This window comes from Myotis myotis, unplaced genomic scaffold (genome assembly GCF_014108235.1).
Source record: "Myotis myotis isolate mMyoMyo1 unplaced genomic scaffold, mMyoMyo1.p scaffold_m19_p_18, whole genome shotgun sequence".
In the NCBI taxonomy this organism is placed as follows: Eukaryota; Metazoa; Chordata; class Mammalia; order Chiroptera; family Vespertilionidae; genus Myotis; species Myotis myotis.
Window position 1 is genome coordinate 31,336,770 of NW_023416322.1, and position 16,819 is coordinate 31,353,588.

The 16,819-nt window shown below is 41.2% G+C and overlaps 2 long non-coding RNA genes across 2 annotated transcripts; both read left to right on the forward strand.

Annotated features, from left to right (window-relative positions):
- Positions 1-5,016: 5,016 nt before the first annotated feature.
- Positions 5,017-6,970, forward strand: LOC118673066. Its single transcript, XR_004973294.1, has 2 exons — positions 5,017-5,148; positions 6,230-6,970. It is a non-coding gene; the product is annotated as an uncharacterized LOC118673066 (long non-coding RNA).
- A 7,009-nt stretch (positions 6,971-13,979) lies between these two features.
- LOC118673534 lies at positions 13,980-15,661 on the forward strand. Its single transcript, XR_004973398.1, has 2 exons — positions 13,980-14,074; positions 14,946-15,661. It is a non-coding gene; the product is annotated as an uncharacterized LOC118673534 (long non-coding RNA).
- The last annotated feature ends 1,158 nt before the right edge of the window (positions 15,662-16,819 follow it).

The following is a 16,819-nucleotide window of genomic DNA, read 5'->3' on the forward strand; positions in this document are numbered from 1 at the left end:
ACTAGACTAATTCAGTGGTCATGTCATAAGTTATATGAATAATCACTATGTTGTACACCTGAAACTAATTTAATATTATATATCAACTTAAAATTTTAAAAATAAATTTAGAAAAGAAAATCATAAGGAAGAGAAAATACAAAACCAAACAGACACACAGTAATGTGTGGGAGAAAAATCCTACCCTCATCCCCTACCTCACTCATCCTGGAGGTTATTGCCTCGCTTAGTTTTAGGGCTTGAGTTCCCAACCTCTCCTTTCTTGCCTCCCAAATCTTAATTCAATGGCTCTGGGCAATCTTGTTTAAACCAAGTTTCATAGAATCCTTCAAGTCTTTATCATCGTATATATAAATGTGTGTGCATGTGCATGTACATGTGTGTGCATATGTGCATGTATTATAGCCATGAGGACCCTGGTTAAAGATTCAGACCTAATAGAGAATCCCTGTTCTCCCACCTATTCACTGTATGATCTTGTGATAACTTCCGCATCCTTCTTGTCCTGTTTTGTTGATCTACAGTAGAGATAATAAAAAATAACTCTTCAGGGGGATGTGAGAGTCAGTGAGCCAATGCAAAGAAAATCTCTGGCAGAGTGTGATAACATGCTACATTTTCTAAAAAAATGCCAACACATTCATTTAAAAAATTATAACTGCTTTCCAAGAAGAGCAGAACTGGTTAGAAAATTTGGAAAGAATTGTTATATTTATAATTTTCCATTCCATCCAGACTCAAATATGGTATATGTTTATTTTTATATTCTGTAAAGTTTTTTTTAAAGAAGTCTTCTCATTTTATAAAAAATACTTAATACTAAAATTATATTTTACACATCATATATGCTATTTTAAATAGCTATTTCTAAAATTATATTTTAATATATATTGGTAGTCAACATAAATCAAATTTATTATGTATTCTGATCTTGTATCCTGCAACTTTTCTAACTCTTACTATTATTTTAATTTTCTGTAATAATCATTCTTATAATATAGTTTTCTTTATTAAATTGTTTCTTCTTAGGTGACATTCTTTGAAGTTCAATTACTGTATAAAAGAGTATGCTAAATTTAAATTTTAACTTGTATACATAACAATAATGTTGAATAATGAATCATCAAATTTCCATTCAAATGGTTATGCCAATTTATATTTCCAATAACACAAGACCCATTTTTTATCACCTTTAGCAAAACTGAGTTTTGTTATTCATTTTAAGTCCTTTTCAATTCAATATAAAGAAATAAATCTAATAGACCTCATCCCTGAAAAGTCATCCTTGTTTTATATGTAGTTCTTTGGTTATTTATATATACACAAACATGAAGCAATAAATTTCTAAAGTTATTGGTCATTTGTGTTTCTTTCTAAGCTACTTGTCCATGTGCTTTGCCCATTAGTTTGTAGATAGCTTTGCAATTTTATAGAAAATAAGCAAAGCTATCTACAAACTAATGGGCAAAGCACATTAGTTTGTAGATAGCTTTGCTTATTTTCTATAAAATTGCAAGAACTTACTGTTTATTATGAGTTTTAATTCTATTAGTGACTTGTGTGTTTTCTTTTTCCTCTGCTCATGATTTTATTAAATCTTTTTTTATGATGCTTTCTACCATAAAGATATTTTTTTCTATATGGTCAAGTTGATCAGTATTTTTGCCATGCTTAAAATATTTTACCCAAGTAATTATAAAGAAACGACTAGGTACATATTCTAGTAATTTTGGAGTGTAAATTTATTGTTGCTACTGTAAATAGAGAATTGTAAATAGTGCGGCTTTGGGGCACAGAGTAAAAGTCACTGAATTTGAGTTAATTTTCACCAGGTCTCAGCATTCTTCCCTCCCATGCTTTGAGATTATGAGATCCCACTGACACAAGAATCATACACTTCAGAAAATCAGTTCTTTTCTAGTGCACATTGTTTAAATGGTACCCAAGCCACTGGGCTCTAACACCAGTCCTGAGGCCGTTCCATCATGTTCTCCCCTAAACCCAAGTCAGATCAAATGACCATAGGTGATGCCCTCTATGGTGACAGAGGCATAGACAGAATAGCTCCGAAGTCTCATCACCTTTGGAATGGATGAGCTGGGCTCCTGAATCAGAGCTACCTGTGTGAGCAAAATAATCAATATTTGACTACACTCTCGTGAAACAACATGAGCCATGACCAGGCAGTTCAGTGGCAGAATTTTGCAGGGTGATAAGGCTAGTGCATTGTAATGTGAATACTCCAGAGTGAGAATTCTGGTGATGATGGCTTAAGTCATAATAGAAGTAAAGCTAATGCTAATATTAATAAATAGATTTTTAAATGGATTTTCCATTGAATGCATAGCCCTGGATTAGGAGCTGCTGATAGACACAGAGACATAAGACCCAAGCCAGGGATTCAAAAGAGTTTATTATAAGTGTGTTTGAGACAGAGACTCATAACACATACACAGCAAGTTATATTTGAGTAGCACTGGTTTTGAAGTGTATATATTATGGAATAAAGCAGGGAAGTTTGGCAGGAAGGAGCAGATTCAAAGTAAAGCACATAGCCCATGTAAGCTAAGGAGGAATGTTTCTAAAGGGAGGTAGCAAGGCCTAAACTGGAGATATAGCAAAGAGTCATATTGCATAGGCCTACAACATCAGTCAGTAGAGATGGGAGCTCATCATGAACCCAGTGGTGACCCCAAGATGAAACTTCCTTAATGATCTGGGGCAATTATTCCTGAGGGTGAGGGATGGAATCCAATGAGAAATATAACTCAATGAAGAGATGAAACCCAATGTAAATAGAACAAAGGAGAAATAAGGCAAAAAAAATTTTTTTCTCTGGGCACAGAAATTAGGGAAAGCTGGATACTAGGTGATATTGGATGCTGAGAGAACCATGGTAATGTGTGTGTGTGTGTGTGTGTGTGTGTGTGTGTGTGTGTGTGTGTGTGTTTAGTGTCTCCTCTACGCTCTGTAATTTCTAAGTAGAATTATACGCAAGTACAGACGCACATATCGCCGCTGCATACTAGTAGGGTTCGTACTGCCCAACATGACCTAGATATTATGAAATCAACATCCATTCAGGCTCTAGGGAATTCCAGAGTTCATTCCCAAGCCTGGAGGCAAGTAGACTCTCTATGAGAATTCTCCTTCAGCTGATTATGCAGTTTAGTTGTTTAATAACCTTGCAACACTATAGACTAGGCTGTTATTATCTGACTTAATATGAACCTGAATGCAAACTCTGGCCCTTTCCCTTAATCTAAAAATAGGAAATCTCAACTTTTTTTTCAAGGAAAGCCTGTGTTCATGTAGATAACTGAGTTGAGAGACTCACAAAACAGACAACAAATCACATGAAGTGTTAGACACTGCTGTTCTTAAACATCCTCTGTCCCCCCCGCCCCCCTCCACCAGGGCTGCCTGCTCCTCAGCTGCCTGACCTCCAGCAGTGCCCCCGGGACAGTCTCACTAGCTCGTCACTACCTTCCATCCTTCCCATCTGTGAACTTGATCCCAGCCCTCCAGTATGATCCTTGAAAAATCTGAATTCTCACTCTAATTAGCAGATCAAGTCACCTCTCACTTCCTCCTCTATAAAACTTCATTCCTGGTTCACATTTTCTTATTAAAAACCTAGCAAGAAAACAGGAGGGTCTTGATTTTCTAATCAGATCCACTCTGCTTAGAAAGCAGCTATAATTTTTTTAAAAACTGAATACATTGGCATTTTTTAGAGAATATAACATGTTATAACTCTGCCAGAGATTTTCTTTGCATTGGCTCACTGACTCTCACATCACCCTGAAGAGTTACTTTTTATTATCTCTACTATAGATCAACAAAACTGAGGACAAGAAGGATGTGGAAGTTTTCACAAGATCATACAGTGAATAGGTGGCAGAACAGGGATTCTCTATTAGGTCTGAATCTTTAACCAGGGTCTTCATGTCTATAATACAATACATATGCACACACACATGTACATGCACATGCACACACACTTACATATAAGGTAATAAAGACTTGGAGGATTCTATGAAACTTGGTTTAAACGAGATTGCCCAGAGCCATTGAATTAAGATTTGGGAGGCAAGAAAGGTGAGATTGGGAACTCAAGCCATAAAACTAAGCAAGGCAATAACCTCCAGGATGACTGAGGTAGGGAATGAGTGCAGGAATTTTTCATCCTGATTTTCATTTTTTTTACTGTCTTTTTATTTTTTATTTTCTCTTCCTTATGATTTTTAAAATTTTTAAAATTTTAGTTGACATACAATATTATATTAGTTTCAGGTAATCAACATAGTGATTAGACATTTATAGAATTTATGGAATGATCACCCTGATTAGTCTAGTACCCATCTGACACCTTACATAGTTATTACAATATTTTTGACTACATTCCCTATGCTGTATTTTACATTCACCCTGCTATACTATTTTTATAACTGCCAATTTGTTTTTCTCAATCCTTTCCACTTTTCACCTATTTCTCCAACCCCCCTCCAATCTGGCAACCATCAATATATTCTCTATATCTATGAGTTTGTTTCTGTTTTGTTTATTCACTTGTTTTGTTTGTTAGATTCCATACATAAATGAAATCATATGGTATTTGTCTTTTTATGTCTCACTTATTTCACTTAGCATAATAGGTTCTAGGTCCATCCATATTGTCAAAAAAAGAGCAGGATTTCATTGTTCTTTATGGCTGAGTAATATGCCATTTTCTATATGTACCACATCTTCTTTATCCTTTGGTCTATAATGGACACTTAGGGTGCTTCCATATCTTGGCTATTGTAAATACTGCTGCAACGAACATGGAGTACACATATCTTTTTGAATTGGTAATTTGGTATTTTCTTATGATAAATACCCAGGAGTGGAATTGCTGGGTCATATGTAGTCCAGAAGCAGCTGTGCTGGGCTCCCTGGAGGGAAGCAGGGGAGGAACTACAAGTCATCATCCAGTCACAGGTTACTGGACCCATGTGGGTGGCAGGGGGCAGTCCTCTCATGCCCAGGCCCTGTCTCACTTGCTAGGGCAGAGCCCAAGTCCAGGATAAAAGGGCCTCTGGACCAGAGCATCTGCATTCACTCCCTCCTGAGGTGGTGACAGATCCTGTGCTGCTTGTGTGCCTGGTAAGTGTCCACTGGGAACGGAGCAGGGCCTTCCACAGAGGGAGGCTCAGACCAGCGCTAGTGGGCAGGTGGGCAGAAGCTAAGGGTGTTGGAGGCCTTGTAGATAGAGGGAGAGGAAGACTGAGGGAGGATGTGCATGGTGGGTGTGGACCTACTGGGACCATGAGGGAGAAGTGGATGGCTGTGTGTTTGTGCTGGACCAAATGTAGGTCCTGTTGGCTATGCTCTCAGGTCAGAGGAACTGAAGCCTTTAATTTAAGGCTCTCGGTGAGAAATTTTCATGAGGAGCCTTTACCTTTGAGAGTAAGATTACAACCCTCCATGCAAAAATGCCGGGGATGGTAGTTCTCCACCAATAGAGAGAGAGCTGACCAGAGATCCTTTGGGGCTTTAGAAAACCCACATATCTGTGGATCTGAAATGGAACTGGGATTCTGTTTGAGAATTTGGGCACAATAAGGTGAGAATCACCGGGCCGAGATGTTTGTGCCAGGCCTTGGTGTGCTGAGAACTTTAGAGCATCAGGCCAGAGCCAGGGTGTCTGAGCTCAAATCCCCTAAACAGCAAAAATTACTGCTCTTTAGCTTTTGCAGTGACAACCAGATGGACTCACAGTCCATTTCCAACCTGCAACCCTAAGTCTTTACAGAACAAAACTACTTAGGAAGGTATAACCATGAGTTTCCTTTTTAAAAGAGAATATTTATACTCTGAACAATTTTCTTAACTGCAGAGTTTCAGGCTTCTGGTTGAAATGATTAAAAAAGAATGATCTTCACTTACTAGATAGTTAATGATGGCAGTTTTTTTGTATTGATTTTTGTCTCAGTTTCCTTCTTTGTAAGAGATATATTAATCCCTGCCTATCTTAAGTAGAAGTTGGGAGGCTCAAAGGAGGAAGTCTGAGAGTGTTTTCCTATCTCTTAGAAATAACAAACCTTTCAGGGTTTAGGTAGCAAAGGCTCCACTTAAACATTTCAAAATAAAGGGGCTAGAAATGATGCTTAGAGAACAAGAAGGAAGAGAAAGGGGCAGGGTTGGCCTCTGTGTGGTACTGACTTGCTGTCTGACTCTCTCTCAGCTCCTGAACGCCCGCTTGCCTGCCCACCGAGATGTCCTGCCAGCAGAGCCAACAGTGCGTCCCCAAGTGCCCTCCCAAGTGCTGCACCCCAAAATGTCCCCCTAAGTGTCCCCCCAAGTGCCCTCCAGCGTCTTCCTGCTGCAGTGTCAGCTCTGGGGGCTGCTGTAGCTCTGGGGGTGGGGGCTGCTGTAGCTCTGGGGGTGGGGGCTGCTGTAGCTCTGGGGGTGGGGGCTGCTGCCTGAGCCACCACAGGCACCGCAGGTCTCACCACTTCAGACACAGAAGCTCTGACTGCTGCAGCTCAGGGGGCTCCAGTTGCTGCGGAGGGGGCTCTGGAGGGGGCTCCAGCTGCTGCGGAGGGGGCTCTGGAGGGGGCTCCAGCTGCTGCGGAGGGAGCAGTGGTCAGTTCTCTGGAGGCTGCTGCTGAAGTGGACTCTGAGCCAAGAAGAGCTGACTGGGGTGTAGCCAATGGCCACTCACCTCCTTCTCCTGTTCCTCCTGCTGGGCCTGCCGTGCTGCTGAGAGGTCTGGGTGAGGCCTCTGAATTCTGCTGCAGAGGATCCCTGTGCACGGGTGTCCTCGAGCCCAAACCTCTCCCTGGAACCCACCTCCCAACTTCTTTCCATGTATGCTCATATGTGTGCCTGCTCTGGGAACTCCAGAGCACAGACCTGTGCCCTTATGCAGCTATGTGTGTGCGCACAGCCTGATGTGAAACAATAAAAGGATGATTCTGCATTTGCTCTTGCCTTGCCTTACATTATTTTTCTCCTACTCTGTCCTCAATTCCTGCTTCCCTAAGGCCTCAGTATCTACAGACCTTGTTCAAAGTTGCCACTTGTGCCACTGAAGTCCTTTCTAGCAAAGCACATTGTCTTTGGTTCAGAATCTAATTCAGTATCCAATATTTCATTAAGTTGCTATGATTCATTGGTCTCCTCGTATCTGTAAAAGTCCTCTAGGCTTTCTTTGTCTTTTCAGCCCTTAACATTTTTTTTTAGCTTTTTTTTTTTAATTGCTTAAAGTATTACAAAGGGTATTACATATGTGTCCTTTTTTTTTCCCCCCACCCTTGACAATCCCCTGGTCTCCCCTACCCTCCAGTGTCTTATGTCCATTGGTTATGCTTATATGCATGCATACAAGTCCTTCGGTTGATCTCTTTCCTCCCTCCCTCCTGCCCCCCAACCCTCCCCGGCCTTCCCGCTGCAGTTTGACAATCTGTTTGAGGCAGCTCTGCCTCTGTATCTTATTGTTCAAAAGTTTATAATGGTCTCTATTATCCATGAATGAGTGAGATCATGTGGTATTTCTCCTTCATTGACTGGCTTATTTCACTTAGCATAATGCTCTCCAGTTCCATCCATGCCGTTGCAAATGGTAAGAGTTCCTTCTTTTTTACAACAGCATAGTATTCCATCGTGTAGATGTACCACAGTTTTCTAATCCATTCATCTACTGATGGGCACTTAGGTTGTTTCCAGATCGTAGCTATGGTGAATTGTGCTGCTATGAATATATGGGTGCATATATCCTTACTGATTGGTGTTTCTGGTTTCTTGAAGCCCTTAACACTTTTAAAGAGTGGTTTGTTTCTGTAGAATGTTCAATTTGGGTTTGTCTGATGCTTCTGCTTGCCCGGATTCGGTTATGCATGTGTGCAGGGACCCCTCAGAAGTAGTGCTGTGTCCTTAGAGCCCAACATGAAACTTCAGATGGTGCCTAGTTGTCCTATTCCTGGGATCCTGAAAATTAGAATCAAGATGTTTGAAAAGATTTTGACAAAGGTGGGATGCTGAATTTCTAAATTCTGCCAAATCTTTTTTTGCCAGAATAAGCAGCCATTCCACCCCCCCCCCCCCACACACACACACATTTGAGGAGATTAACACTAGGAAACTATAATGACCTTTCCTGAAATATTTGTGTTGCATGACACAGCAGTTTCTCTTCAGGACCCACTCCATCGTCTCTCTTTGCTTCTGGACTTATAAATGTACTCAAATCTCAGTATGTTCCTAAAGATGAGGTACACAGTGTAATCCATGAATAGATGCATTACACTCCAAAAGAACTGCACGTCTTTTTCTAATTTATATAGACATAAAACCAGGGAATACACATGGAATGGATATTAAGTATGTGGTATAATTTTGGAGAAGACATAATGTTGAATCATAGTGTTGGGGGAATAACTGGGTCTGAATTGATACTGATTCCAAAAGACATAGAACATAATTTTGGTCCACTTTTTTCCAATTTGGTCAGATAGGATGTTATGGAGGTCAGGTAATCAATGGACTTTTGGCTCAGGTCCATCTCAGAGTGGGCCCCAGAGCTGCTCACTGCACCCTATGGTTCTTTCCCCAGATCTGGAATGCAAAAACTAGAATCTACTCCATTGGCTCCTCTGGTTCTCAGGTGTTCAGATTTGAACCGAATCATACCACCAGATTTCCTGGTTTTCCAACTTGACATTTTTCAGGCTTCTTAATGTTATTAACCAATTCCTTCCAGATAGATTATAGATAGGTAGATAGATACATGATAACTCTGTGTTTCTCTGAAAAATAAAGTGTGGCAAGGGGCCATGCTCATGGCAGGCACTGTTCTTCCAGTTTCCCCTTCATCTTCAAGCAGCTGGCTTGATGAAACAGTGGAATGATGTTTTAAAGATCTAGTTACAAGCTCTGCTAGGTCATAATATCTTGCCGGGTTTGGGCAAGGCTCTTCAGAAGGCTGTATATACCCTATATCAGCAACCAATATATGGTTTTGTTTCTTCTATAGCTAGAACGTACAGGTCTAGGAATCAGAAGCCTGAAATGGGAATAACACCACTCACTATTACTCCTAGTGATCTACTAGCAAAATGTTTGCTTTGTATCCCTGTGAACTTACACTCTGCTAGTCTACAGGTCTTAGTTTAAAGGGAGGAATGCTTCCACCAGGAGACATGATTCCATTGAACTGGAAGTTAAGACTGCCACCAGGCCACTTTGGCATCCTCCACAAGCCACTTTGCCTGAATCAACAGGCAAAGAAGGAAGTTACTGTGCATGATGGAGTAATTGATCTTGATTACTAAGGGGAAATTGGACTTCTATTTCACAATGTGGGTGAAGAAGAACATGTCTGGAATACAGAAGATCTCTTAAGATGTCTCTTAGTAGTACCATGTTCTGTGAATAAAATCAATGGAAAACTATAACTCAAATCCAATACTAATTGTCAAGAACTTTCAGGAATGAATGTTGGGTCAACCTGCCAGGTAAAAAGAACCACAACCAGGACTGTAATTAATATGAGAATCTCTTTCTTGTTTTGTTAAGAATATGTATGTATTTGTGTCTCAAGTATTTTTGTTCCCCCCATCCTTATTCAATTATCATCCTATATAATAAAAGGGTAATATGCAAATCGACTGAACGGCAGAATGACTGGTCGCTATGATATGCATTGACCACCAGGGGGAAGATGCTCAATGCAGGAGCTATACCCCCTTGTAGTCAGTGCACTCCCACAGGAGGCTACCGCTCAGCCAGAAGCCAGGCTCACTGCTGGCCAGTGCAGTAGTGGTGGCGGGAGCCTTTCCTGCCTCTGTGGCAGTACTAAGGATGTTTGATTGTGAGAGGGTGCAAGCTTGGCTGAGGGATCGCCCCCCCCAAGTGCACAAATTTCATGCACCAGGACTCTAGTATAACATAAGCAGCATTGTCTAATGAACTTAAGTATTATTCAACTTTACATCAAAGTATATAAGTTACAGGCTAATATGATAAGTGTCTATCCAGGTAATGACATCACATAGCAATGCCTGGCTTCCTCTCCCTAGCAACTAGCTTCCTTGCAGTTTCTTCAGCCAAGGAACACGACTTGCTTTATAGCCAGGTACAAAAATTTCACACTTTAACAAAATGTCTGTGAAGCGTTTTCCTGTGCCTCATCTTGATCCTCATAGAAGTCCTGGAGTAGATAGATAGGAGACTCAGTGGAATCCTATTTTCTTTTCATTAGCTGGAAAATGGATATTTAGAAAGCTAAGAAACTCGACCTGACTGAAAAGAAGTAATTTATAGTGGACCTTGGAAATGACTTCAGGTTTTTTCACTACACAGAATATAGTCAAACACTGCTGCTGTTAAATATTTTACCCTTTGTTCTCCCTGCGTGATCTACAATAATAATCTGCTTTGTGTTGATATTTACTGCCGTGCTGTTCACAATTACCTGAAAGAGAGATTGGGGTGTTTCACTGGGCTGGAAAAAGTTTAGCTAAATCAAAAAGCACGTATAATTAAGCAAGTTTATTCTATATCTATAAAAATAATAAGTTGACTCATGCATGTATGATACCAATCATATGCATGTGTTTCAATCTATAATTGTCAATCATGAATGTGGTTGACACCTCTATTAGAGAGACAGGGTGAATAGAAATATTAAAATGTTTCTTCTAATTAATTTCCTTTCAATGTGGACAAATTCATGCACCAGGCCTTGAGGTTTAAGGACTTCACAACCTCTTCTGAAATATAAAATTATACTCAGGATAATTTTATCATGGTAACTGGAAGTGTGACCTTGTCAGTTTTTATTTGGAGATTAAATGTGATTTAAAGGCCTATGGGTATCAAATTGACAAAAGGTGAGCTATGATGGTTAATTTTATGTGTTAACTTGGGTAGGCCATGTTACCCAGATTTTCAGTTAAACACCAGCCTTGAGAATCAAGCTGTAACATCAAATCTCCCCTGAGTCTCCAGCCTGCCAGCTTGCTCTGCAGATTTGAACTTGCCCCCTCCTACAACTGTGTGAGCCAAATCCTTAAAATAAACCTCTGCTTATATGGGCATATGTTTTATTGGCTCTGTTTCTCTGAAGAACTCTAACACAATGTGTGAATGTGTGTGTATATGAGGGGGAGAGTGAGAGAAGAAAAGAGAGAGAGAGAGAGAGAGAGAGAGAGAGAGAGAGAGAGAGAGAGATCTGTATCCTTTATCCATTATGTTTTTGTATGATTATTTATTTTTGGATTTGTAAGATAGCTTTATGTATTAGAGATGGCAATTCCTTAATAAGCATGTGTTTGTTTTTCTCTAGTTGATTTGTCTTTTTGCTTTATATGTGATACTTTATACTATATAAAATTTAATTCATATGTAGTTTAATTTATCAATTCATTTCTCTATATACCATGGGATTTGTACCATTCGTAAAATACTTTACTTAATTATCAATAAACAATCATTTATATTTTCTATTTATTTTTGGGTAATTTTTCATATTTTATAATTAAAAGATTTTCTGGGAGGAAAAAAACCCTAAAATTTGTAAAAGTGTTACTTTGTAGCTCAGAAAGGAGAGTGGAAACACACAGAAGAAAATTAATTTGGCCTGAGTTACTTCATATAAGATCTCAGCTGTGCCTCCCCCACCCCAGTCTCCTGAGATGAGAAAATGACAATGTAGAGATAGACCCCTAGGATGAATAGTTGACCTTAGAAAGCCTTTGCTAGTCAAAAATGTTTCTTAAATGGTTTCAAAGTCATTGATAAACAATATCCAAGGACAAAGGTCAGTCCAACACCCATCTTAAATGAAAATGTATGAGATTTCAGTCCAAATACTATGGATATAGTGACACTGCTGATTCATCACTTAAGTCCAAGCAGACTGATAATTGAGGAGCTGTCTTGCCTGAAGGCAGTGGCATGAACCAGATGACCTCTTCACCCCATCATTCTAGGAATCAGAAGCTGGGCTCCTGTGTGAGCCTAGGCATGTGTGTCCTGGCCACACCCACATAACTGAACCCATTGGTACAACCTGAGCTAATGCAATGCCTGCTGAGAGAGTGACAGATCTGCTTCTTCAGGGTGATGTGTCCATCATACCTCTCTGTGCCTGTCTCACAATGTGGTCCCTGTGGAGGATGACATAGTTCATAAGGAATAACTATTTGTAAACTGTAAAGTCAATGCTAACGTAGTGAAAGGATTTTAAAAAATCTATTAACTACCCATATGTGCATAATCTGCAGTAGTTGGTGATGGAAAATAAGAATAGGGCACAAGTTGTGTTGTTAAAGTGTTATTAATATCTCATTTGTAAAATATTTCACATAAAGCATAATGGAGCAAGTGGGACTTGAATTGTCTCAGAAAGGAAATATCAGGCAATAAGGCATGGGAGTAGGGTATGGAGAGCCATGTTTGCAGTGCAGCTAATACGTCAGTTCCTCTTGGGAAGCAAAACAGAAATTGTTCAGGGTCATACCGCACAGAGCTCTGAATGTCGCCCCAAAATGCTGGCCTTGACTCTGAATGCACTGTGAAGTCCTGGGTGGGGATTCCTTAAAGGTCAGGACTAATGATTTCTGGAGGGGGCAATGGTGGAGAGAGAACACGTTTGCATCCCAATGAAGATGAGACTCAAAGGGAAAATACACAGATGGAAGAAGGTGGAACTTAAGGGAAGGCCATGCACCTTTAGAGATCTGATGCAGCCAATATTAAAAAGCTGGATTCTATATCTGTGTATTTGTATATCTATATATCTGTCTATGTTTATATTCATTTACACTGACTCATAATCTTTCAAATGTAATCAGTTAAAAAAACACACATGGCACACAAATATACATTCACTAGATATAGGTCTTCCTTGCCCATATGACTTAGATAGAGATATTATTGAGTCAATCCATATCTTATTCCAGACTCTGTAAAATTATTCTGGAACTTCTGGAGGGAGACTTTCTTCCCATAATTACCCTTAGGTGTGATTAGCCTCCTTTTAAGTACTTGGGTTAGTTTTTGTTTTGTTTTGTTTTCTTATTGCCCTCCAAACATGGAACAAGTACCTGCTCCATAACAAATTAACATTAGTCTTTATCTGCATCTCCTGAAAATGTTCAAATAAAAAAAGACTTCAGGCTCCCTGTGTCCATGTAGGAACAAAGCAGTAACCCTAGAGATTCCTGCAGATTCCCACCAGCCCCATATTATGAAAGGTCTTCCTGCCTCCTCCAGACAGGGTCGGGGGATCATTTCCACAGGGTCCTCCTCACATGTGCTCCAGGCTTGACCCTCTAACTGTCTCTTCTCCTTTCTGCTTCTCATGCACAGGCTCACGCTCTTCCCATGTGTAAGAGCCTTGGGAAACCGATTCTTCCACTGTACGAGGCAATGCTGGTTTTCTCTCTAGCTTCTCTACAGCGATGCTGGTATATGAAAATACATAAAAGATCTCAGTTGAAAAAATGGCTGTTTATAGATCAGATGCACCTATCCTGGAAAATCGCTGTGAATTAAAAAGACGTGTCCCCATTTAGGATGGATGGATAATCCACTTATGAGGTCTACTTTGTTACAGGACCTTCTCTAGACATTTTCCTCCCATGATTCTGCTGACCCTCAGGGCACCTTTGAGAGTGATTTTTAAAGTTGAAGAAACTGAGAATGAGAAAAGTGAGGTGATTTTCACAAACTGGGCATTTAGAAACTTCTGTGAGTCTTATTTCAAAGCCATCCAGGTAATAGGACAGGAGGGCTTGGGAGGCCAGAGTCTAAGAAGGAGGTGTGACAGCCAGGCAGCTGTAAGGAGAAGGAAGCATTGATGGTGAGGATGTCCTGAGTTTCATGGAGGGAGGTGATGGAGGAGCTGCCAAGGATCACCTGTCACAGGATCATGTGGGCGGCAGGAAGCAGTCCTATCATGCTCAGGCCCTGTCTCACTTGCTAGGGCAGAGCCCAAGGCCAAGATAAAAGGGCCTCTGGACCAGGGAACCTTCATTCACTTCCTCCTGAGGTGGTGATAGACCCTGTGCTGCTTGTGTACTCGGTAAGTGTCCACTGGGAATGGACCAGGGAACTTCCACGGAGGGTCGCTCAGTCCAGGTTCTAGCAAAAACTCCAGATGCTCTGAGGGGCCAATTGGCCTGCAGCTGTGTGGGAATCCCAGGAGGAGGGATGGAGATCTCTGGCTGCTCTGAGGTCCCTGAGAGGTTTCAGAATAAAAGTTTACCTTTAAGATACCACTGTAACCTCTGCAAGACATGATTTGGGGACAGCGATTCTCAAAACAAGGAGCAGATCAGAGGCACTTGGGGGGATTATTACACATGTGGGTATAGAACAAGGCTTGGGAATGCATGTTAAAACTCTAGAGTTGAAAGAAACACAGAAGTTGAATAATCTCCAGATTAAGCTATTAGGTAAGAGGTGGTATTTCTGAAAAGAACAGAGCTCCAGGCTGTGATTCAAGGGATCTATCAGCTTCCTGTTGAATAAAGTGAACCAGCCAGGAAATCGCCACCATCGGTTTCTATATTGATCTGGCAAGTGTCTACAATATGAAATGACTTTTATGGTTATTTTTACAGGGCATTTTTCTTCATGAAGGACATATTTCAATTCTAACTTAGTCTCTGTACACAATTTCAGTGTTTGGATGGCATAAGTGAAAAAAATGCTTTTCACTTTTTAACATCATTTGGACTCAATTTTCCAAATGATAAAACAGATGATGATCCCTTCCAACTCTAAAAGGGTGAGCTGAGGTAGAAAATGATAAAAGAGGAAGGGATTTGTTTTCCCAGATTGATCAGAAGCAGGATATTTAAATGTAATTGGTAGAAATGATGTTGAAAGGCCAGGAAGGGGCAGGGGTGGTCTCTGATGTGGGACTGACTTGCTGTCTGACTCTCTCTCAGCTCCTGAACGCCCGCTTGCCTGCCCACCGAGATGTCCTGCCAGCAGAGCCAGCAGTGTGTCCCCAAGTGCCCTCCCAAGTGCTGCACCCCAAAATGTCCTCCTAAGTGTCCCCCCAAGTGCCCTCCAGTGTCTTCCTGCTGCAGTGTCAGCTCTGGGGGCTGCTGTGGCTCTGGGGGTGGTGGCTGCTGTAGCTCTGGGGGTGGGGGCTGCTGCCTGAGCCACCACAGGCACCGCAGGTCTCACCACTTCAGACACAGAAGCTCTGACTGCTGCAGCTCAGGGGGCTCCAGCTGCTGCGGAGGGGGCTCTGGAGGGGGCTCCAGCTGCTGCGGAGGGGGCTCTGGAGAGGGCTCCAGCTGCTGCGGAGGGAGCAGTGGTCAGTCCTCTGGAGGCTGCTGCTGAAGTGGACTCTGAGCCAAGAAGAGCTGACTGGGGTGTAGCCAGTGGCCACTCACCTCCTTCTCCTGTTCCTCCTGCCTGGCCTGCCCTGCTGCTGAGAGGTCTGAGTGAAGCCTCTGAATTTTGCTGCAGAGGATCCCTGTACCCAGACGTCCTGAAGCCAAACCTCTCCCCCAAACCCACCTGCCAGCTTCTTTCCATGTATGCTCATATGTGTGCCTGCTCTATTATCTCCAGATCAAAGACATGTGTCCCTGTGCAGCTATGTGTGTGCACACAGCCTGATGTGAAACAATAAAAGGAGAATTCTGCATTTGCTCTTTCCTTGCCTGAGTTTTATTCCTACATTTTTTTTCTCCTACTCTGTCCTCAATTCCTGCTTCCCTAAGGCCTCAGTATCTACAGACCTTGTTCGAAGTTGACACTTGTGCCACTGAAGTCCTTTCTAGCAAAGCACATTGTCTTTGGTTCAGAATCTAATTCAGGATCCAATAGTTCATTTAATTGCTTTGATTCATTGGTGTCTTCGTATCTGTAAAAGTCCTCCAGGCTTTCTTTGTCTTTCCAGCTCTTAACATTTTTAAAGAGTGGTTTGTTTCTGTAGAATATACAATTTGTGTTTGTCTGATGTTTCTTCTTGCCCGGATTCGGTTATGCATGTGTGTAGTGACCCCACAGAAGTGGTGCTGTGTCCTTAGAGCCCAACATGAAAGTTCATATGGTGCCTAGTTGTGCCATTCCTGGGATACTGAAAATTAGAATCAAGATGTTTGAAAAGATTTTGACAAAGGTGGGATGCTGAATTTCTAAATTCTGCCAAATCTTTTTTTGCCAGAATAAGCAGCCATTCCACCCCATTTGAGGAGATTAACCCTAGGAAACCATAATGACCTTTCCTGAAATATTTGTGTTGCATGACACAGCAGTTTCTCTTCAGGACCCACTCCACCATCTCTCTTTGCTTTTGGACTTATAAATGTACTCAAATCTCAGTATGTTCCTAAAGATGAGGTACACAGTGTAGTGCATGAATAGATGCATTACACTCCAAAAGAACTGCATGTGTTTTTCTAATTTATACAGACATAAAACCAGGGAATACATGTGGAATTGATATGAAGTGTGTGGTATAATTTTGGAGAAGACATAATGTTGGGTCAGGCCAAATTCATTGAGATAGATCCAGTATGCATGTATTCTAAACTTAATGTTATGGCTTGCAGCTTAGACAAGGCTCTAACAGTTTGGTTGGTTGGCTGAACCATGGATCAGAGATGACTTACACCAAATGAAGATGAAATGCCTGAACTGCCTTGGTATGCTATAGGAAGAGACGCAAAGGATTAGGGTTATTGAAATGTTTGAGTGGAGTTGTCATTTAAGATCTGCTCACCTGACCTTGAGAGGGTTCAGAGGACTCATCTTTTACCATGACCGTGAGGACTCTATTTTTGAGGGTACCCCAGAATCCTCA